This window comes from Acomys minous, assembly GCF_964271855.1.
Source record: "Acomys minous genome assembly, chromosome: 4".
In the NCBI taxonomy this organism is placed as follows: Eukaryota; Metazoa; Chordata; class Mammalia; order Rodentia; family Muridae; genus Acomys; species Acomys minous.
This window is the reverse complement of record NC_140486.1, coordinates 103,225,835-103,248,171: the sequence shown is the minus strand read 5'-3', so window position 1 is coordinate 103,248,171 and position 22,337 is coordinate 103,225,835. Positions and strand designations below refer to the sequence as shown.

The 22,337-nt window shown below is 41.8% G+C and overlaps 1 pseudogene across 1 annotated transcript; it reads left to right on the top strand.

The window, feature by feature from the left end:
* The first annotated feature begins 19,678 nt into the window (after positions 1 to 19,678).
* Positions 19,679 to 21,554, top strand: LOC311596296 (calcium homeostasis modulator protein 5-like; annotated as a pseudogene). Its single transcript has 3 exons — positions 19,679 to 19,731; positions 20,133 to 20,550; positions 21,261 to 21,554. The product of its transcript is annotated as a calcium homeostasis modulator protein 5-like (transcript).
* Positions 21,555 to 22,337: the final 783 nt, after the last annotated feature.

The window sequence follows — 22,337 nt, the reverse complement described above, 5'->3', positions numbered from 1 at the left end:
ATCACATAATGGCATTCTTTTTGGACTATCTTGTTTAAAAAATTGTGTGTGTGTGTGTGTGTATGTGTGTGTGTGTGTGTGTGTGTGTGTGTGTGCATTTTCTATATAGACTTGCTTTCTGATGGTCAGTAAGTGTCAAATGAATTAACAATTGCTCAGCTCTGAATACTTATTAAGTAGACAAGACATAATAGTAACGATGTCAAGTAAAGATTATGCCCCTGCCAATAAGCGTTATGGAAACTGCATTTATCAGGCTTTTATTCCGCTCCAAGTAAATATGAGCAAAAAGCTTGTCATTTCTCTCTAGGATACAATGTTAATATCATCATCTTATTATCAGCTCAAGATGTTATTCTTTGTTGTTATTTCTGTTTGTGTGTATGTGTATCTTCACATATGTGTACAGCTGCATGCATTTGTGTGTGTAGGAAGACCAAACGAGAATGTTGGATCTCAAGGGAATGAAGTTACAGATATTAGCATAATTCTTGGCATATTATGTCTGTATTAGGACCAAACTTGCATCCTCATGATTATGCAAGTGCTCTTAACCACTACGTCAACTCTCCACACCTTCAATATTAGTCTTTTTTTGTTTTTTGTTTTGTTTTGTTTTGTTTTTGTTTTGTTTTTGTTTTGTTCTTTTTTTTTTTTTTTTTTTTGTTTTTGTTTTTGTTTTTCAAGGCAGGATTTCTGTGTGTAGTCTTGGCTGTCCTGGACTCGCTTTGTAGACCAGGCTGGCCTTGAACTCACAGTGATCCACCTGCCTCTGCCTCCTGATTGCTGGGATTAAAGGAGTGCGCCACCATGCCTGGCCCAATATTAGTCTTGAGCCCCTGCTTAAATTGTCCTTTTTTTCAAAGGAAAAATGATTATTTGGGTAGATACTACACAGACATTCTCTCTGTCTTTAAGCTTGTGCCCATAATACTACCCACTATGTCAGACCTATAAGAATAATAGCACAATCCACTTTGGGTTCATAATAGCAAAACTGGAAGTATGTGTAGAAAAAGAGAGGTACATAATAATATGTCTATAGATTCAATAACATGCTAAATTTCTTTCTGTTGCTTTGATGTTTTAGTTAAAACTAATGGCCGGGCATGGGGGCTACTCAAATTCAAGGCCAACCTGAGCTACAGGATGAGTTCAATGCTAGCCTAGCCAGTGTAATAAACTATTAAAACTATTTTTTTATTTAAATTTTGAGAATTTTATACCTGAGCACTATATATGCACCACACTTTCTCTCTCTTCACCCACTCATTTATGAGTTTGTAGACATGGGGTATCATTATGTAGACAAGCCTGGCCTTGAGTTCATGATGCTCCCATTTCATTCTTCCAGGACTAAAGGCATCCGATACTATGCCTACCTAAGTGTCTTAGTTATTATCCCATCGTGGTGAGGAGATACCATAAGCAGGGCAACTTATAAAAGGAGTTCTTTAATTGGGGGGGGGCTTGCTTACAGTTTTGGAGGATCAGTCCATGGTCATCATGGCAGGAAGCAGACAGTTATGGGGCTGGAGCAATAGCTAAGAGCTTTACGTCCCTATCCACAGGCAGCAGGTAGAGAGAGAGAGAGACATTGTGCCTGGGGTCAGCTTTTGAAATCTCAAAGCCCACTCCCATCAACATACCTCCTCCATGGAAGCCACACCTCCTAATCCTTCTCAAACAGTCTATAAACTGGGGACCAAGCATGCAAGTACATGAGCCTATAAGGGCCATTCTCATTCAAAGCACCACGCTAGGCTTTAGCAATTTTAAAACATCAAACCCTTTTAAAGCATTTTTGAGGCTCAAGAAAATGGTTAGTCAATATTACAAAGAGAAGTTAAACAAGTGATGCTGGTTACCATCAGCATCTACGACAGGATAGCACTGTTACCACGAATTCTTTAAACAATGTATGAACGTCAATTTTATCATCTGAGGAAACCTTTTCAAGGGAAGGTTCACACAATCACTTCCCATAGGATGAAGACATATCAGCTCTGAAGAGCCTACAGGTTCATCATGGAAGACTTACAAATTTCGGCGGAATCAGTCTGAGGGTATGGCTAAAAGTTGAATAAACCCATCTCTGCTCATGATCTGCTCTAAAAAAAAAAAAAAGCTGCTTTGGGGGTAAATAAGCAGCATAGAGGAGTCAGTGGAGTTAAGCTTAATAAAAATATGCATTTTAAGTGTAAAGCATGAGGTCAAGAATATAGCTTTATGCTTAGAATAACATCAGGAGATGTTCAGTAAGAGACTTCTAGGAACTTAACCTTTACTTTTGATCCTAGTTTTAAGTTCTGCAAGACATTTCTGGGTGATACTGAGAACTAAAAACGGGAGAACAACGTGAACATGCACCACTGGCTTGCAATTTTGTCATGTCCTCGGACAAGTCACTAGGTCTCCCTGCATCTAAATTCTTAAACTCCACATCTGCAAAGCTGAAATGATGCCAACTTATCTCTCTGTGCGGTGCTGGATGTTCTCTCTGCCAAGAGTGATGGCCTCTTACAATTCTCAGTAGGCTCCTCGGTAATAAAGTCAAACCTCAGGGTCTGTTCCCAGGAGATATGGTGGATTTTTCTCTTCTGGGAGCTTTATGAAGTCATTTGTCTGAGAAATTTCAGCACTTTCTGATCTGAGAGGGGAACATTTGATTGCGTTTCTTGACATTCTGTTCAGGTGTACTCTCTCTTATATTAAATGCTGCTCTCAGGTACCAGTGATGTGGAAGTCAGGACTTCAGCTGTGTCTGCTCTTGCCTTTCTAAAATTTTCTCTATGTTACAGCAAAATGATTTTCTTCTTCTTCTTCTTCTTCTTCTTCTTCTTCTTCTTCTCCTCCTCCTCCTCCTCCTCCTCCTCCTCCTCTTCCTCCTCCTTCTCTTCCTCCTCCTCCCCTTCCTTTTTCTGCTTCTTCTTCTTTTTCATCTTCTCCTCCTCAGACAGGCTCTCCAAATGCAGCCAAGGCTGGCTGCAAAGTCAGCATCCTCCTGCCTTAGCTGAGACAAAACTGTCTTTTGAAAGCACTAGTCTCAATATACCACCTGTTTTTCTGGCCTTGAATTTCTCCTTGTGTTAGGAACAAAACCAGAGCTGCTTGAGAGCCCACAGAGCCTTCCCTGGTATGACCCTGCCTGCACGCTTGGGAAAGCTCTCTTCCACTCTTCTTTCAGCGTCTCCTCTTGCACATGCGCCCCTCCTACTTTCTCCAAGTTCTTTATCACATACATTTTTCTGGGGGTCACTTTCTTTAAAATGTCCATCTTACCATTAACAGCATTGTACTTATCCTCTTCTCTCTCTTTTTTTTTAAAAGATTTATTTATTTATGTATACAGTACTCGGCCTGCATGTGTACCTGCCCACCAGAAGAGGACACCAGATCTCATTACAGATGCTTAGGAGCCACCATGTGGCTGCTGGGAATTGAACTTGGGACCTCTGGAAGAGCAGACAGTGCTCTTAGCCTCTGAGCCATCTCTCCAGCCCCTTATCTTCTTGATAGTCATCACTCCTAGTTGTGTGACAGTTCACTGTCATCTGTCTCCATCTACCAGGCTTTAAACATTGAAATCTTTAACAAATTGGGATTGCACTGTGTCTCCAAGCCCTACACTGTGTCTGACACATCGGAGATCCTCTGTAAATTTTTGCTAAATGAGTAGTATTTGTTTAATTATTTTTCATGGTGGGTAAAGATACCATATGACCATGGGCATGAAGAAGGCCCCCTTTTATATTATCAGTATTCACATAAATATACATGGGTAATAACTAGGCAAGAATTTTTTTTTCAGAAAGTTACTTTAGAAAAACACTAACCTCTCTTTTGAGCTAGGCGTCTCTTTTGATAATACAAACTGTCCTGTTCTCAAAAACACAAACATAGGGAATATTAACAGCCATTGTCAAAATGCATTAGCAGGTCTCGGGGCTGCCCTTCAACACACAAGAGTCCACCCCAGGACAAGATTAGCCTCATTCCCATCTTGTGAGACTGTGTGCCTGTGCTTCCCTCTACCCCCATTCATCCCAGAGGGGGACACTGGTCGCTTTTATTTCCTATTGGTAGACTCCTCTGGGCAGCTGCTTTCTTCAGGGCAACAGAAAACTGCTGAAATGCTCATCAGAGAACTACTGGGTGGCATCTGCTTCCTGTTTCTGTGAGAATAAAACCCATCCTTCAACATTAGCACCTCCTTAAACATATAAACCTACTGCCCAGGAAGCAATGCGTGAGATCTCTCCCCTCAGGGGAACTGCATGAAAAGACTTCAAATCAGCTTGCTGAAGCAGGGCAAGAACAAAGCTGGGAGGTGCATTAGAGCTCTAGCACTGGACGTCAGGGATGCTGGAGTCTCTTTTAGCCCAAAAAAAAGATGTTTATTCTGCCCTTGGGCAAAGAAGCTTCCTTTAATCTCTGTTATTGTCTTGGCTAACATAAGCATCATTCTCCATTTTATCTTGTATTCCCCTCTCCCCAGTAAATTCAATTTATCAGTTCTTTGTGTATCTCTTGTTAAATATGAGCTCCTTAAAAATAGGGTCTTATTCAAGGCAAATACTTCTTAGCAAGGTACAAAGATTAATATATCCATAAAGTGATGGCAAGTCATTGATATTTGTAGTAATATTCACTATGAGGAACTAGCTAAAGTGCTTTTGTCATGTGCTAAGTACTTTACCTTCTAACTTGTAGCTGCAGGCTCAGCACTATGCTTCCTGCAACAAAATACAGGCCCCTGCTCTTATTAAGCCTGGTACAACGTACTAATATGATAAATACCCCAGCCATGCTACCCACCTCTTCCTAGCACAGAGGGCAAAACACCTAGTTCAGTGTTACAAGAAACACTAGGCACATTCTCTTTTAACTCTCCTGGACTGATGAAATCCATTGCTTCACTCCGTGATCCCTTCACTGGCATCTTTTCGCTGCTGGACTTCCCCAAGTACTTGCAGTCAATCCTATGTCCTCAGGCAGGAGAACAGAGAGTTTCTTCCCAAAAGGACAAAGAATCCATCCAAAAGATTTTCTGTGAGCAGTACCCTAACGAGAAAGCTAAATCCTCCTTCTGTGTTCTTCGTGGCAAAGCCCACAAATTGGTAAACTGTGCCGGAAAACACAACTGAGGGAGGCGCGGGGGTGTGGGTGGGGGAATGAGAGAGAGAACGGGGATTTTCTTTCTAAATGAGCAACTGGAGATAACCAGGCGACTGAGGGCCAGTTCTTTAACATGGAACAGAGTCCACACAAGCCGGAAACAGGAACACAGAGAGCATAAGTGTAAGTGAAGGGTGTGAAAGAACCATGGAAGACGTGTAAATTGATGTCACTTAGAAGGGAAGCTCACATGCTGCAGACTCCAGAAAGATGGGGTGTGCTGAAAGGGAAAGGATTCGGCACTGACTCTTTTTTGTAAAGCAATAGGAACCAAAGGAGGTCTTGAAAAGCAAGAGAATAAGAAATACTCCAATCCCCAGCACCCACATGGCAGCTCACATCTGTCTGTAACTCCAGTTCCAGAGGACGTGACACGCTCACATCAATGCACATGAAATAAAAAAATTTTTTAAAATATATATTATAAAAGAAATACGTATTTCAACAGATGCTTGGGAAAACAAAATAGAAGTAAATTACAAAGCCACTGAAAATTGAGGGGGAATTTTATTTATTTACTTAATCCAGAAAGTCCAACTTCTAAATGATAATAATGCCAGAAACAGGGAGCAGAGAAAACAAATGAGACTAGCCAAGAATAAAACAAGACTATTTGCTAGAATAAAATCCATTTCTGGGTGTAAAGGGGACTGACTCAGTATAGATCTACACCAGACATAGCGTCAAAAAATTTATGAATAATAGAGGCTGCAGATAGATTTTTAAAAGTTATCTCCATGTTTAAAGAAGCTTCACACTGATGCAAAAAGCTTAACGATCAGTATGAGCGTGTCACTCAATAAAGTTGTTAATGAAGAAAGAAAAATAATCCCAGTATCAAACGTCCCTATTGCAAAACCAGTAGCTGGCCACAATGGAGAACACATTTGAAGAAGAAGTCATTTCTATTCTGGGCGATGAACTGGACAAGCTAATAAGTATGAAATCAGAATAAAGAGACTTTTGGATATAAAAATGAAAGTATCACCCATAAATCTTTCCCCAGAAAACTGCCACGGATAATGCTTTCTTATAATAGGAGAGGACATCGGGAAAGACAAAGATACACAGTATGGAGATCAGAGAGTCCCCAAACCAAGAGAAGTCGATAGGCTTAGCACAGTGGCTCTTAACCTTTCTGTTGCCGCAACCCCTTAATATGGTTCCTCACATTGTAGTGAGCTCCCAACCATAAAATTATTTTTGTTGCTACTTCATAGCTGTAAATTTGCTACTGTAATGAAACATAATATAAATATCTATTAAACAGGATTCTCTGAAATGGGACCGCCAAGGGGGTTGTGACCCACAGATTGGGAACCACTGCACTAAGAAGAGTTCTGGGGTAGCAGCTCTGTCCCCAGCCTCAGAGCGGCCGGTCCTGTGAAAGTAGGCCAAAGCTTCAGGAGGCCCATCTCCAAGAAGAATATGCAAATGATGGAATTTTAATATGCTTTAAATTCGGAAGAGAAGGCTAGGGAAACATCAGAAACTAAAATGCAGTAACTGCAGAAGTAACTCAGGCCAGCAATTAGCAATAAACTTTTGTCCTTGAGGGACAGAGCCATGTGCAAAAGAGGCTGGGAGCCCTGGATCCCTGCTCACAGAAAGGCTGAGAGATGACAGGACCAGGGTAGAAGCTTCAGAAAGGAGACCTTGTAGGCTATAAACTAAGTTTTGAAATGGGCCTGGGTAGCCAACATTGTACAATGGCCTCAGATGTCTGCTTAGTAGAAGTGGTTGTTAAGATTTGAGCACCTTGACACTTGTCATCCAGCGTGGCTTTATGGTGTAATGGACCAACTTAGAAAAGTTATACAAAAAAAGTACCATAATAATACTCATTAGTAATGCCCTGACTATGAGCAATGTGTATATACAAATACTATAATGTTCAATTATTACAAATATAAATTGTGGTATAACTTATGCAAGGCAGTGTAGAAGGAGCTGTGTATTAACAGCATTATATGTATTAATTAATATGGAGAGGTTGACAAAGTCCTTTTCATCTATAGTCTGAAAATTTTTTTTAAAAATCTCTAAAACTTTAAAAAGACATAATTGTCCTCAGGCTAACCAACCGGTAAGAGGTCAACCCTGAACACATATGAGCAACATCAAATGATCTCAGTGGGTTATATTTAAATCCTTATATGCATATGTATAACAATTATAATTAAGGAATAAGCAACCATAGATTTGGGAAGAAGTAGGAAGGACATGGGAGAATCAGAGGGCAGAGAAGGAGGTGGAGTGATATACTTCATAGATATTATCAAAAAACTCATTTAAAATAAGGAAATCAAGACCAGATGTATCCAACTCATAAACACCAATACCAAAATAAATAAATAGATAAATATAGAGTTGAAAATGGTTGCCTCTGAATAGCAGGAATTGTGAAGTTTGCATAATAAATCAAACGATACTTTTATTTTTAAATTACATCTCATTTTAACTCAGTGGTTACAAGGAAAAAAATTAACAAATAGACAGGAGTAGAATAATCTGAAAAGAGATTATTAGTTTCTACTCTGGCCTCTGGGTGCCACTCCTGCGCTTGCTGTATTTATAACCTTCCGCGGTTACCATGCTCTTGGTAGGCCCAAAACTTAATTTTACTCATACACACACGCACATCTTTCTTAGGAGAGGCAAGGGAAGCTGCATTAATTTTACCTATGAGGAGAATTAGCTTAGGGGGAGACGTCACGCTAGCAACTGACAGCATTTCCATGTGTGCATCAGTGATGCGTTGTTTCCCATGGAGAAGGCAGGGCCATGACGGTTGTGATTTACATAAGAGCTGGCTGAGAGGATCCTGAGGCCTGTGCTGCTCAAAAAATCTCCCTGTAGTACCTGGGAGCCTAAGTAATTGTAATTAGAGGCCGACTTGGAACCGAAACAAAAGGAAGTCGATAAAGTGAACGTTTGATGGCCTAGTCCCGGACTGTTCCAGCAATTCAGCCAGAAGGTATCCCTCTCTGATGCCTTGGTCTTCAGAATATCCTCTCCTGGGAATAAAAGTCTGAGGCTCAGAAATGCAGAACAATTCATTCAAAGTCACACTTTAACAGGGACTCAAATGATTTGGTCTCATCATCATGTTTCTGCCCTGACATACTAACTTTCAAAATATACACGAGGAAAGGAGATCCGAGCACTAAGTTTACTTTGTGAAGCATTTTTTTTCCTTCTCTTTTCCAATGATCAGACTTCTAACAAACTCATCTTCCAAATACACAGTATTAAAAATGAACAAAGGGGGGTACTTAATATTTAATGAACGCCTATCATACAGGGCTTTGTGGTAGCAATTTTTCAAATTCCTGCCTGCCTCGTTTTGCATAGCTAATTAGGTGCATTCACAAGTCATTATCTCATTTTTATATGCTGTTGCTTACTAGGTGGAATCAGCCATTATTTTCCATTATTAACCAGATCTGAAAATTTGTCTTGCCAATTTGGGGGGACTTTGTTGGAGTTTTCCCTCGTAAAACTTGATTGTGTAAAAACATGCCCAAAAGGTCTAATGCATCTCCGATGAGTAATGCCATGGTCATTTCAGAAAATGAAAATTGAAGTAATAGCATCATATTCTATTACTACCATTGCTCTACAGCCAGATTTTAATGAGTCCAGCCCTGTAATCTTCTGGAACATTTATAGACCTCAGGAGGGGCAACCTCACTCTGCAGCTCCCGGCTAGAAAAAGAGAGCAGTACGGATGTGGCTGCTCAGTGGCCAGGCTCATCATGCATGCCCGTCACAGAGGGCAGTGCCTAGGGCTGGTCTAGTGTGCCACTAGACATTAGAAAGCAAATAAAAACCATCCAGTTTCCTCCACCTCATTGTGAAGAATCAGAAAAGAATACAACAATCAGCTACCCTACAGTCAGATGGGGAAGCTATATTAACAACAACGATGACATTCCCGCCCTCCAGAAATTCACCTGTGTACCTGGGGGAGGTGGAGAAAATAGTGGTAAAGGCCAAGAATAAGCATCATCAAGAAGATGCCAAGAAGCCCACACCTGCTACGCCTCGCAGTCTGCTGAGTGTGCGCCCACCATGCCTGAGAGCGGGAGACATGAGCCCAGGCTCTCCGCTTGGCTCAGTTCCTCCTCGCCTCTCCTGTATGAGAGTCAGACGGCCTAACCAGAATCCTGGCACTCGGATGCTGAAGATGGTTCTCTTACCACATGGCCCTGACATGCAAGCCAACTCCTTCATCTGTGGCTCGATGGAAGAAAAAGCCACTTGTTCCAAAGCAAGGAAGGAACTGGCAGAGCCGGATTTAGTGGCAAGATGCTATGGCGGCCTCCAACTTGGCACCAGCCCAAAGGAATCTGGGAACTATGACAGCTAGTTTTCCTTTTATACCGATGAGAAATTAACCATCCTTTAAAATATAACCCAACCATCGCCAGTTTTGAACAGGTCTGAGATAGGAAAACCAAAGTGCAAAGGGTGTGAGAGGCCAAGACGCCATGAAGAGAGACACCACAGAAAGGACGTCAGCCAGCGTTTCTCTTTGTGGTCGTGGCCGTCCTGGAACCACCTCTGTAGACCAGGCTGGCCTTGAACTCAGGGATCTACCAGCCTCTCCCTCCCAAGCGCTGGTATTAAAGTCATGAGCATCACCACCTGTCGACATCAGCTCTTCTACTGGAGGGCCAGGTTGCCATAAAGCTGATACTCAAAACCAGGAGTTACAGGCAGAAGTGATGACACATGATTGCAATCCCATCACTGGTAGACGACGCAGAAAGACTAAAGTTTGAGCTTGCCTGGGCTACATAGTGGCCAAACAAAATAAAACAAAACATCAAGAGTTCCATTCATTCAGGAAACAGCGAAAAAGAAGAAAACTCCAAGAAAAGATTCAAATTTATTTCTTAAGAACAGGACCAAAGGTGTTGGCAGACCTATAATGCGAATAGCCTCTTCTTGTTTTAAATATTCTGAGTTGCATAGTGGCAAGTCTAAGGGACTTTGTTACTTCTGAATACTTGTTAGTGGGTTACAGTGCAAGGGAACTGATTTAAATCTACACCTTTTCTTCCTTTTGTTCCAGATGTCTAGTTTGCCATTTGCAGGTCTTGTCTTGGATCTGAATTGCATCTCCTTTATCCATCCTTTTGGCCAACATGATGTAAGTAAATGATTACTCTACCTGGGCTGCTCTGGGCGCTGGCAACTTAATTCAAACACAAATGCATGAGAGCGCAATGCTGAATGTTAAAATGTAAATAATGTCTGTACTTCTTTCTTGTCATACTTACTTATTTCTTTATGTGCATGCATGTAGGTGTACTTTTAAAATCTATTTTTATTTTGGGTTCCTTAACTCTCTTCCTCCCTACTCCGCTCCAATCCCTTCCAACACCCCAACAGCAGGTGGAGGAGAAAGTTAGTGGGGAAAGGGGGTGTAGTTGTCCTCAGTTGCTTCCTGCTGTTTAAGGTCGCTGGGCAAGTCCAGTCCTCACCTCAGGTATCTCTGGCTTCTTGTCACACTGTATCAGCAGCAACCAGGAGCATCAGGGAGGAAACACCAGCATCCTTCTTCTTTCTCAGAGCCCTCAGTCGCTCTATGGGTATTTTTTTTTTAATTCCCTGGCAAAGACCACGGCCCTGCAGGAAGTAGTTCACAGCTGACAAGCATCACTCACCCTCTCAGGAGGCAACTATCAGCTGTGGACTAACTGGAGCAGCCCCCATATCCCACACCTGGGATTAAAACAAAAACATGTTTACATATAAACCAAAACACCCACAACCCAGACAGGCACCAAGGGAACAGGTTGACAAAGTCACTTCTCTCCTTCCTTCATGCAGGTAAATTCAAAGGATCTGACTACTCAAGTTGTCAGTCTCGGGGGCAGGTGCCTTCAACCATCTGAGCCATCTCATTAGCCTTGTTTTCTGTTTTCTTTTATAGGGTTCCATCTCAGTACTCACCTGTCATTGCACATAGAGGGGAGAGGGAACAAAACCTGACTGTGTGAATCATTGTCTGAGGAGTTTCTGCCTTTCCCATGCATTCCTAGTGGACACGACACTCAGTGAAACAGTGAGCATTCTCCAGGAAAATAAATCACAAAAGTACCATATGACCCAGCAACTCCACTCTTAAGCATTTGCCTATCAGAAATAAAAACTGATATCCATACAAACACGTTAACATAAATGTTTAAGGCAGCATTATTCATAATTTCCGGAAGCTGGAAAAAAACCAGATATTTTCCAACGAGTGAGTGAAGAGCTAAAGCATCCACATGGTAGAAAAATAGTCTGTAACAAAAAGAAACAAATAAATGGAACATGTGTGGAAATAAATGAGTCTCAAGTACATCAAGTAAAGAAAGCAGGCTGATGCTGTATGTACTGCTTTGGTTATATAGTCTTCCTGCAAATGCAATGCCTAAGGGTCAGCATGCAAACAAGTAACTGACAAAGGTGTGGCCAAGGCCGAGGGATGTTTGACTACAAAAGGAATTTAAATGTAGCACCTAGCGGTGGTGCCAGTTGTATGATGTTTGTCAAACTTACCTATCGGTATACCAATTTTTTTTTTAAAAAGCTGACTATAAACGATTTCAGCTGGACATGGTGCCCACCTATAATCCTACTACTAGGAAGGTTGAGGAAAGCAGATTTGAGTTTGCAGTGTAGGCTACAGAGTGCGACCCAGTCTTTTTGTCTCTGTCTCTCTGTCTTTGTCTCTGTCTCTGTCCCTGTCCCCCCGCCCTCTCTCTCTGAGACCCAGTCTCAAAATAAAATAACAAACAGGTGAACAGTACACAGCACCACAAAAACGCTGGTGTAAAATGAGGCAATTAGCCAAATCTCCTAATAAATGGATTTTAAGAGAAAGACTAAAGGAATCAGAAGTCCAAAACCAGCAGCTAAGAAATACAGTGGCAGGAAGAGCCCAGGGGAAGGATAACAACAGAATCCTCTGAGAGGATCTAAGTCTCATGGGGTAGACCTCACAGAAGCTTTAGGAAAAGCATCGTTACTGTATTTAAAAATCAGCTTCAAGTTACAATAAAATAAAATAGACAGCAAAAATGTTGTTCATTAATTTCTGATGTAGAAACTCGTCATGTAACAAATGTAAGGAGGCAGTGAGCAAAGCAAGCACGTGCAGAATTGCTTTTAAAGGACCTTCACATTTTCTTCAGTATCCCATATAATTCTCCTATGTAAAAATAATTGTAATAAAAATAGAATTCAAACATAAAATTAAAAACTCAAAATAATTTTGATGTCCTCCTCCCTTTAACTTCTTTGGTTATTTCTACAACTCATTGGCAGACAACTGGTCTACCCAATACAAACAGGACAAAGGAGAAGTGGGTTTTAGATCACGGACAGGGTCTGAGAGTACAGTGACACAGACTGAATCACACAGATTGGTTATACAAGTAAAGACTTTTGCTAGCAGGGCAACATTGAGCTTCTTTCATCTCAAAGATGAGAAACAACGTGGCTGAGAAATGTGTGTAACACCTTTCCCAAGGCCAGTTATTAAATTCTACAATCTATAATTCTGCCATATAGCCCACTACAGTATTTTTTAAGTACAGTTTTCTGCTATTTTTTTTTTTAAAAAGCAACAATACAGATCTAAATGCATAGCTTAAATAATATGTGACAAAATAGGGGGAAAATCTATACATTTCAGGTATTTTATTAAAATTATAAAAATAAAATCCTTCTTAAACAGAGGTCAGCTACTAATGGCTACAACTTTATATTTCAGAACTCACTCAAGTGGAAAAAAATAATTGAGTCTCTTTCTCTCACCTCCAGTAACAAGAATGTCACACCACTACCAAGGAAACCAGAGGCATGGGCACCGTGTCGTATTTGCAGATATTTCAATGGGTTCTAAGGTTTGAACTCTAAGCAGTGGCCTGTTCGATTAACCATGTCATCAAATCTCCATTCTTGGTATCATGCACTCACTGCTTCGCACAGATATTCCTGCAAAACAGTACAAAATAGAGGCGAGTCCCCAAAACTAAAGTAAAGGATCAAGGTCACAGAGAACTCTGGCCCTGTGGATACTAACCTTCTTGCCTTCAACTTGTCATTCTTAAAGAATCTGGAATGACATATTAAAGTTGGGGGGAAAATGGAAGAGATGACGGACTCAGTCCACCTAAAAACCAATATGGATCCTTTTCATTCAGCTGAGTATTGGAAACCACAGCACACTGTTTTAAAAGGTTTGTAATATATAATTTTGGTCTGTTGCCCAAATGAATGTATTGTGGATCAATACAAACACTTATTTGTGAGCTTTCATGCATGTTTCTTACTTTCTAGAAACCTATAAGAACAGTGTATGATGAAAGAACTTAATGTCTACCTGAAAAATGAATGTTGTCTTTCCAGAATTATCTGGCAACTGTCCTTCAGTGATCACAGAAAATTCAACTTATTGGGTACTTACAAAGATCAGCACTAGGAGGCTGGGGAGATGGTGCAGTCAGGACAGTGCTTACAGTGCAAGCATGTGGTCTTGGGTTTGAATCCCCCAATACCCACATGAAAGCCAGCTGTGGCTGTTAGGCAATTGTAATCCTGGCCCTAGGCAGGAGGGTCACTGGGGCTTATTGGCCAGCTGGTCTAGCCAAAGTGGCAAGCTTCAGGCACATGCACATAGTCATCTACACAGAGAGAGAGACACACACATACACATACACACAGACACAGAGACACATAGAGACACAGACGCACACATGAGCACGCACATGTGCACGCATGCGCACATGAAAAATTTCTCTGCATCCCTTTTGTTTCCTTCTAACTCCACGTATTTTTAAAATAATGTTTCTACAAAATTTGTTGAAATTTTCATATATTGTATTTCGATCCTATTCATCCCCCTCTTACCTGGCTCCTCCAAGATCAATCTCCCCCTTGCCGTCTGCCCAACTTCATGTTCCCTCTTTTTAAAAAAAAAAAGTGTTACCCAAAAACTTTTGGATATGGGGCATAGCAAAGCTACCAGGAGTCAGATCTTAAGGGAAAAGCGACTCTCCCTTTTCCAAGAGCTAGCAATACCAATAACGCCTCAGCCATGGGAAAGATAACTACCACAAAGGGCCTTTTGAAACACCTAGTAGAGTGGAAGCTTCTTAAAACATATATGTATAAAAATTCACACATTTCTGTTAGGAATTTACAGGTGCTGCTCCATTGAATAAGGCAGTAATAAAGTGAGAGACAACACTGATAAGATGAATCACCTCTGGTGGACCTGCTGACTGCAGGGAGGGACTGAAGCTCAGTAGTGGAGATGCTTCTGCACATCTGTCTTCTCACAGTAGAATGTAAGCCACACAGACAGCATCCTAGCATCCTTGTCTATCTCTTTCACTGCCATGTATTTCCAGGCTCTACCTCTTGTGAACTGAAACACCTCCCCTAGCCCACCCCTATACACACACACACACACACACACACACACACACACACTCTTGTGCTAAGCATCCCACAATGCTTATTGGCCTATTAGAACTTCTGTAATTGTGGGAACCTGAAATGTTACAGGTTGGGGGCCAAGTTATACTGAACTAGCTATAGCCCTCCCGAAATTGCCATTTATTACCCGCTTGTGTGGGTAATGACATCATTCTGGTGAGATCTAGCATCTTCATGACTGTTAGATACGTCTTTTTGCAATATACAAACAAGATCCCCGGCTTCCACCAACACAAAGTCCAAGAATGTCATCAGAGAGTATCAGAGGTGCAGCTCTCCCACTTGGCTCTCACCCACCTCACTGATGCTTCCACAAATAGATTTCAGAAGTGTCTTGGTGACAGTTTTCTCTGTCCTGTTACTATAAAAACCTTCATGAAACTGTTAGCATCTGGGAACACAGATTTGTAGTGACCTGAATCTGGGGCCATGGCCACTCATATTTGGTTCCAGAATAAACACATATTCACACTGGGCAGACAGAAAGCTAAGCTGTGTTCTTGCGTCAACAGAGTAGTGGTCTTTCTGGGTAGAAAATATATTAATCATTAAGGGCAAAAGAAATACAGATGTCTATTGGATTTCTAGTTTTCAAAATGCAAAAACATTAAAATATTTATCACAATAGCCAAATGAAAGGTTTTGTTATGTCGCTGCAGGTTAAACATACCTTTGGGATACACTGTCCATACCCCACTGGCTTTAAGACACTTACAAGCACTATCTCTACCAATAGTTGTAAGAATCATTACTCTTTTTTTTTTTTTAGGTATTAATAGTTTTTAAATACAAAGCTTTATCACATTCTGACAGAAGACCACCATCAAATGTGTACACATTACACATGCGAACAGACCTGAATCGGCAGCAGCTGTAAAGAAGGCATGAGGAGGGCAAGACCATAATTCCTCCCAGTTTATCATTTAATACTTTGGGGAAGCGCACTGCTGGAAGACTTGTAATGCTCTTTTTAGTATTCAATCATAGAACTGTCTGAAGAGGATGTTGTGATTTGGATAATAATTTTCTCAAACACATTTACATCCCTAATTTCTTTTTGAGTTGAGTCAATCAACATGCCATTTGCAATGCACCTGGAGGCAACTTGCTGAAGGTTTTTTTTTTTTTCTTTCTTTCTTCCTTTCTTCCCTTTACTTTCTTTCCAGAAAGTAAGAATTACTCCACATCCATTTTCACTTGAACTGCCTGTAAATACCTCCCTGAATCCCCAGGCTCTACAGAGGAAGAATAAAGGAAAAGCCGTTTTTCAGCCTGTGCTCTGTGCTCTCTGTATTCTGCAGGCTGGAGAACAGAGCAGAGAGTCGCTCAGCTCTCCCTGGGGCTCTCTCCAGAATAGACAGAAGAGATTTTTTTTTCACATGCGCAGATTCAAGGAGCCCCAGCAGCCATGGTTCAATGACTTTGCCTCGTGGATGGCCCCTTAGTCATTCCCTCGTGTGGCGATTGAAAAAAAAAAAATGGAGCGATTCTTTTACTTGTTGATGACTCATTAAGCATTTGGCCTTCAAATTCTCCTGTTGAGTTTTGTTTCCTCTCCTGGACTCCTAGACCTTCCTCTCAGTTCTCACGGCAAGACGTCATATGCAAAAGCTGTTATGAAAGCACAGACAGGAAGCAATTCTTGATGGAGTAAAAGAAGGTAGTTCCCGGAAAGGGGGCGGGGAGGATAAGAGCAATACACGGTGCCTGTTTTCATCCATTTTCTATGGTCCAGACACAACACCACAGACTGGGTAAGTTTTAAGAAAGCATAATTATTTTGACTTGGGGTTCTAAATGTCGGGGGTGGTGACCCAATGTTTACATCGGGTCAATGACACAATGTAAAAAGTCTCAAGAGGGGTTGCCTACATCAGGTTGGCTGTCAGCATCTCTGTGGGGGACTGTCTTGAGTTAATTGATGGGGAAAGGCCCAGCCTAAGAGTGGCCTTAGTGCCCTGAGCAGTGTAAGAGTAGAGAAACCCAGCTAGGCACTGAGCATGCTCACAGGCATGCATTTCTCTCTGTCCTTGACTGTGGGCACGACTAGGTGTTACAAGTCCCTTCTGTCTTGATTCCTCTAGAGTGATAAACGGTATCCTAGAATTGCGAACTAAAATAAACCCTTTCCCTTCCAAATGGCTTCTCTCTGTTGGGGATTTTACCAGAGTAATGGAAATGAAACAAGGAAACAGTTAAATGTTTTGCTGTTGTTTTTAATTAATTCTATTAATTTATACAGATTACATCTCAATTGTTATCCCCTCACTTTTATCTTCCCATTCCTCCCTCCCTCCCTCTTTCACCCTTTTCCCCTCCCCTAAGTCTGTGACTGACAGAAGGGGGCCTTTTTCCCCCACCATAAGGTCACAGCCTATCAAGTCTTATCTTGGTAGCCTGCTTATCCTTTCTCTGAGTGCCACCAGCCCTCCCCACCAAGGGGAAGTGGTCAAATATGGGGCACCAGAGTTCATGTCAGAGTCAGCCCCTGCTCTCCCGCAACTTTGGAGAATGTTCTGTCCATTGGATAGATCTGAATAGGGTTCAATGTTTACTGCATGCATTGTCCTTTGTTGGTGCAGTAGGTTGAGCAGACCCCCCTGGGTCCAGATCCGCCCATCATGATGTTTTTCTTGTGGGTTTCTATGACCTTCTGGATCCTTCTATTTCCTCATTCTCCCTCACCTAGAGTCCTAGTAAAAAGTCCCCACATCTATCCCTATCTCCTGGTAAGTGAAGACTTTCATTGGACATCCCTTTTGGGCTAGTGTCCAATTATAAGTGGACCACTCCCCCTTGGTGGGGAGGGCTGGTGGCACTCAGAGAAAGGATAAGCAGGCTACCAAGATGAGATTTGATAGTCTGTGACCTTATGGTAGGGAAAAAGGCCCCCTTCTGTCACACAGACTTAGAGGAGGAGAAAAGGGTGAGAGAGGGAGGGAGGGAGGAACAGGAAGATAAAAGTGAGGGGATAACAATTGAGATGTAATCTGAATAAATCAATAAAAGTAATTAAAAACAACAACAACAAAACATTTAACTGTATATACCATGTGAGTCTTTCTGCTTCTGGGTTAACTCACTCAGGATGATCATTTCTAGTTCCATCCATTTGTCCATAAATTTCAGGATTTCCTTGTTTTTAATAGCGGAGTGGTATTTCATAGTGTAAAGGAAACAGTTAACTGTTAAGAGGCTACCTCTAGTTATAGCCCTCTTACTACAAGGTCCAGAGAGAGTATTGGGTACCACATGGTACCAACCATCCACGTCCTCTAGTCCTTCATATTTGACAATCATGACAACCTTACCTGATCCTTAATGACCTACAAAGGCCCCACTGCCAAGCATAGTAAGTTTCTAACCCAACAGAACTTTTTGAAGGAGACATAGCCATGCCAAAGCTGTTAGGATATCCACGATCGTTTATATTTCCGCTCACGCATCTCTGTGATGTAGCACTACCTATCTTTCTGTCTTCAACACAGACGTGAATTTTGATGTCTAATGATTCTACCTTATTTCTATGCTAGGACTGTGCTCTTCATTCCCCTCAGCCCTGCACCTTGACTCATGTTCATTCCTCCCCTTGCTCTCTCAGCCTATTTCAATCTTGTCCATACTTAACAAGCAATCTCAAATCAATAACATATTAGCCTTTTGCTTCTGACTCCCACCTGAAAAAAAAGCAAGATGAAACTTCAATTAATTATCAGAGTTATCCAAGAAAACACTGGGCTTAATTCCTTAGGATGGAAGGTGATGACCTGGAGATTTGAGCTTGGGAAATAATGAAATGAAAGTGGTTTTACTCTCCCCTGGAAAGGGGAGAAAAAGACTTAGAGGAAGGAGGCTGTGGATACAGGCCCTACATGGGACCAGCCACCATACCTTGTGGTGTGTAGCCAAAAGATAATCAACAATGGAGAAACTACAAGCCTTCGAGATGCCTCAGTATTTGCTATGAAAGCCTGACAACTTGAGGGTATGCCATAAAAGACACGTAAAGGTAAAAGGAGAAAAGCTGACCCTACAAAGTTGTCCTCTGGTCACTTTGTATGCCATGGCGCATGCACATGTGCCACACATACATATACTGTACACACACACACACACACACACACACACACACACACACACAAATCTTAAATCTTATTTGTTGTAACTTAAGATTAACTGTTTATATGACAGTTGTTGTTAGTTCCAAAGATGGGAGGAGAAAGACCACCAACCCAAATCATCATGGCCAATTAATCAAAGCAAGCAATTAATTAAAGCAAACGATTGATTAAAACAAGTTTTGTGTGTGTGTGTGTGTGTGTGTGTGTGTGTGTGCCCTTGGGCTGCCTCGCCCTAAGGCAAGGTTCTAGAGGTCAGCATTGTATGTGAAGAAGACCAGGCTCAGGTGTAGGGATTTTCCAAATGGGAGATTTGGCTGGCAAAGTAGTGAGGATTACAGGAGCAGAACCCCATAACATATTAATTCTAAAGGTATCCTGAACCAAAGACATGGTGTCAAGGTGGGCACAGCAAGGTAGTCATAACAAAGTAGTCATAGGTGGTCATGTAACTTTTTAAAACAAAGGTAGGGTTGCAAGATGGTTATAAACAACTTTTTAAAACAAAGACATGATTGCTCTTCCTGGAACAGGCAGTTTAAAATCATTTGTGGTTAAGGTGACAGGTGGGGCATAGCCTGACCCTTGAATAAAGCTGGTTTGCCTTTACTATAAGGTGGCTTTCAAGGCTAAGATGGAAGCTAGCTGTTCTTCAGTTGTGTCACATCAAGTAGTCTCCAGTCACTTAAACAAATACTAATTTAAATGTTGCTATGATGAACTGTGTAAATGTGTATAATGTCTACAACTAATGGGCTTTATGTATAGGAGGTTGACTTTATTACTGTGGCTATGCCTCAACCAAGTAAGTCAAGGCACTCCTAAAGATGAGAGTTTCTTAGAGAAGAAATCCTATCAGAACAGTGTGACAGGAGGAACGCATGTGGAGAGAACCAGGGAGCACCAGGAGGAATGAGCCAGACCTAGGATACGGGTAAAAACTCAAACATAATGGTACATGTTTGAAATCCCAGCACTTGGAAACTGGGGACAGGAGAATCAGGAGCTCATTTCCAAACTGGGTAATATGACATCTTATGAGAGTGGAAAGAAGAGAAAGAGGAGGAGGAGGAGGAGGAGGAGGAGGAGGAGGAGGAGGAAGAAGAAGAAGAAGAAGAAGAAGAAGAAGAAGAAGAAGAAGAAGAAGAAGAAGAAGAAGAAGAAGAAGAAGTATTCGAAACTATAAACGAGGCTTTCAGGAGTCTCATGGTTTTCAGGATAAAACATATTAAACATAAGAAAGCCATTCTGTAGGACAGCAATGTGTGGCTAACATGCATCACAGGATGAACCACATGCTTTACCATCTCCAGGACTCCTTTGGTGATCCCTCAGAGTGTGGAGGCTCTTCACTGGCTGCTGGATGAATCCAAAAAATCTTCCCCAGGGAACATTGTTGCCGCTTCTTCTGTGTCCTGGGCTACATCACACTGAATTCACTGGTGGCTCCAGTGATGTGGCTCTCTGTTGCTTTGCTTAATGGAGCATTTTATGAATGTGTTATGAGTGGGACAAGAAACGCAAGGCTCCTGGAGTTGATTTGGGAGGGCAAGCCCAAAAAGTGCTCCGAAGAACTGCACAAAATCTCCTTCAGCGAAAGTAGCATGGCACCCATAGACAGTAAGGTGGTGTCCCTGCAAGCCCAATCTCAGATTCTAGGATGGTGCCTGATTTGTTCAGCATCCTTCTTCTCTCTTCTGACCACTTGTTATGCACACTGCAGATCTAAAGTCAGTGCCACCATCTCAGTCAGGTATAGGTCCTTGGCAATGAGAGTTCTCAAACCATCAGTGGACAAAGATAGACAAGTGACAGAGACAAACCAGGGGTAGTGTTTGAATCTGAGTGTATTTTGCAGACAAGCAAGCTAGGTTTTTATACACATTTTTTGAAACGGGGAGTGTTTTTCATGGTTACATTTTTTCATACAATTCAAAATACAGGGTGCAGAGTAATAATGTTGTCATCAATCTTGAATCATCATTCTTAAGTGAATAGATTGGTATCAGTGTATGTTCCCTCTTTATCAAAGATCAATGTTCTCTCATTATGCCAAATATCTGTGAGTCAGGACAGTTTTTTCTTAGCTCTCCTGTCACTATCTGGAACTTTCTTAGACACTTCATTTGTAATAAACTATGTATAAACTATGATTAATCCTTAGTTATGTTTTTATTAACAAGTGGAGCGGAACTTGGTGGTAAAACTCTGAATTGCCCTTGGCTGCAGTCCCAAGTTAGGGGTCTCCTAGCAACACAGTTACGTTTGAAAAGTTCTGATAAGGAAGCAGGTCCGAAAGAGAAAACAGTCAGAATGTTCCAAAACAAGAAAGCTGTAATCAGTTGCTCCTGGCAGGAACATCAGGCCCATTCCAGGAGGCTGTCCTTGAGTAGAGGTCGTCACCCCAGGCTGTGTAGCATCATTTGTCACACAGACTCCACTGGAGGGGTCGTGACAAGTCAGCTATCTGCAGCTGAGTTCTTGGAAGACACACACAGAGGGAGAAGGAACAGTTGGAAAACAAACTCCTAGAATGTGCCAACAAGCTGAGTGAGAGGAACCTCAAATGCTTTTTGTGAAAACAAGAGTCCAGATCCCTCTTTTACTACCTGGGAGGCTACATCTGAACTGCATTCATTCCAACAAGACCGGGAGCACTACAGCACCCTTCACAAGGTGGTCGGTGACAGTCTGGAGCAAACTGCCGAAGAAGAAGAGATAGCAATGTTCTTTGTGGGTACCGCCCAGAGTCTGTAAGTTATCCACCATCACTGGCTCAGGGGTCCAGTGGTACACCCATTCAGGGAGTCTCTTGCTGTCCACAAAACAACCTGTATCTCTGCATTTTCTCAGCATCACAGCTGCTTTGGAAGACAATAGCACAGTCAGAAACTGTTCTGAAGCCTCATGGGGCTATGTCTACAAGTGCTCAAATCGATGCTGAGTGATGACCAAGACACTTTGAGTCAGTGGAGGGCTGGGTCCAGTAGGTCCAGTACTTGCTTCAAGCTCTAAGACTCTATGACTCAGCCTTCAGAGTCAAAATGGCCAACACTCCTTGGAAGTATCTGCCATAGTACCGGGAAAAGGATCTGTGCACTGTGGCAACTGCAGAGTGCCCAGCTGGAACCCTTTCAAAAATACATCCAACACCTTTCAGGAGGGGTGGAATTGTACCATTTAGCTAGCATCCCTTTCTACAGAATACCTCCATTCTCCAGCGTCACTGACTTAATGAATATATCGTCTGCAAATTCTGAAAGCCTGCTCCTAGAGCCAGGGCCGCCTCATGCCTGCTGTGAGTGGGAGGCCCTTATGTCTCCAAAGGTCAGTCTCTACATTCAGAAGACAACCACAAAAGACACACAAACAAGACTGCACTGATATAAAGAGAAACACCTTGTTTATTAAAACATTTTTCTCCATTAAAAAAACTGTGGTATTAATTCCTGATTGAGTTCTTAACACACACACATACACACACACACACACACACACACACACACGCACACACACACATATATATACACACACACATAT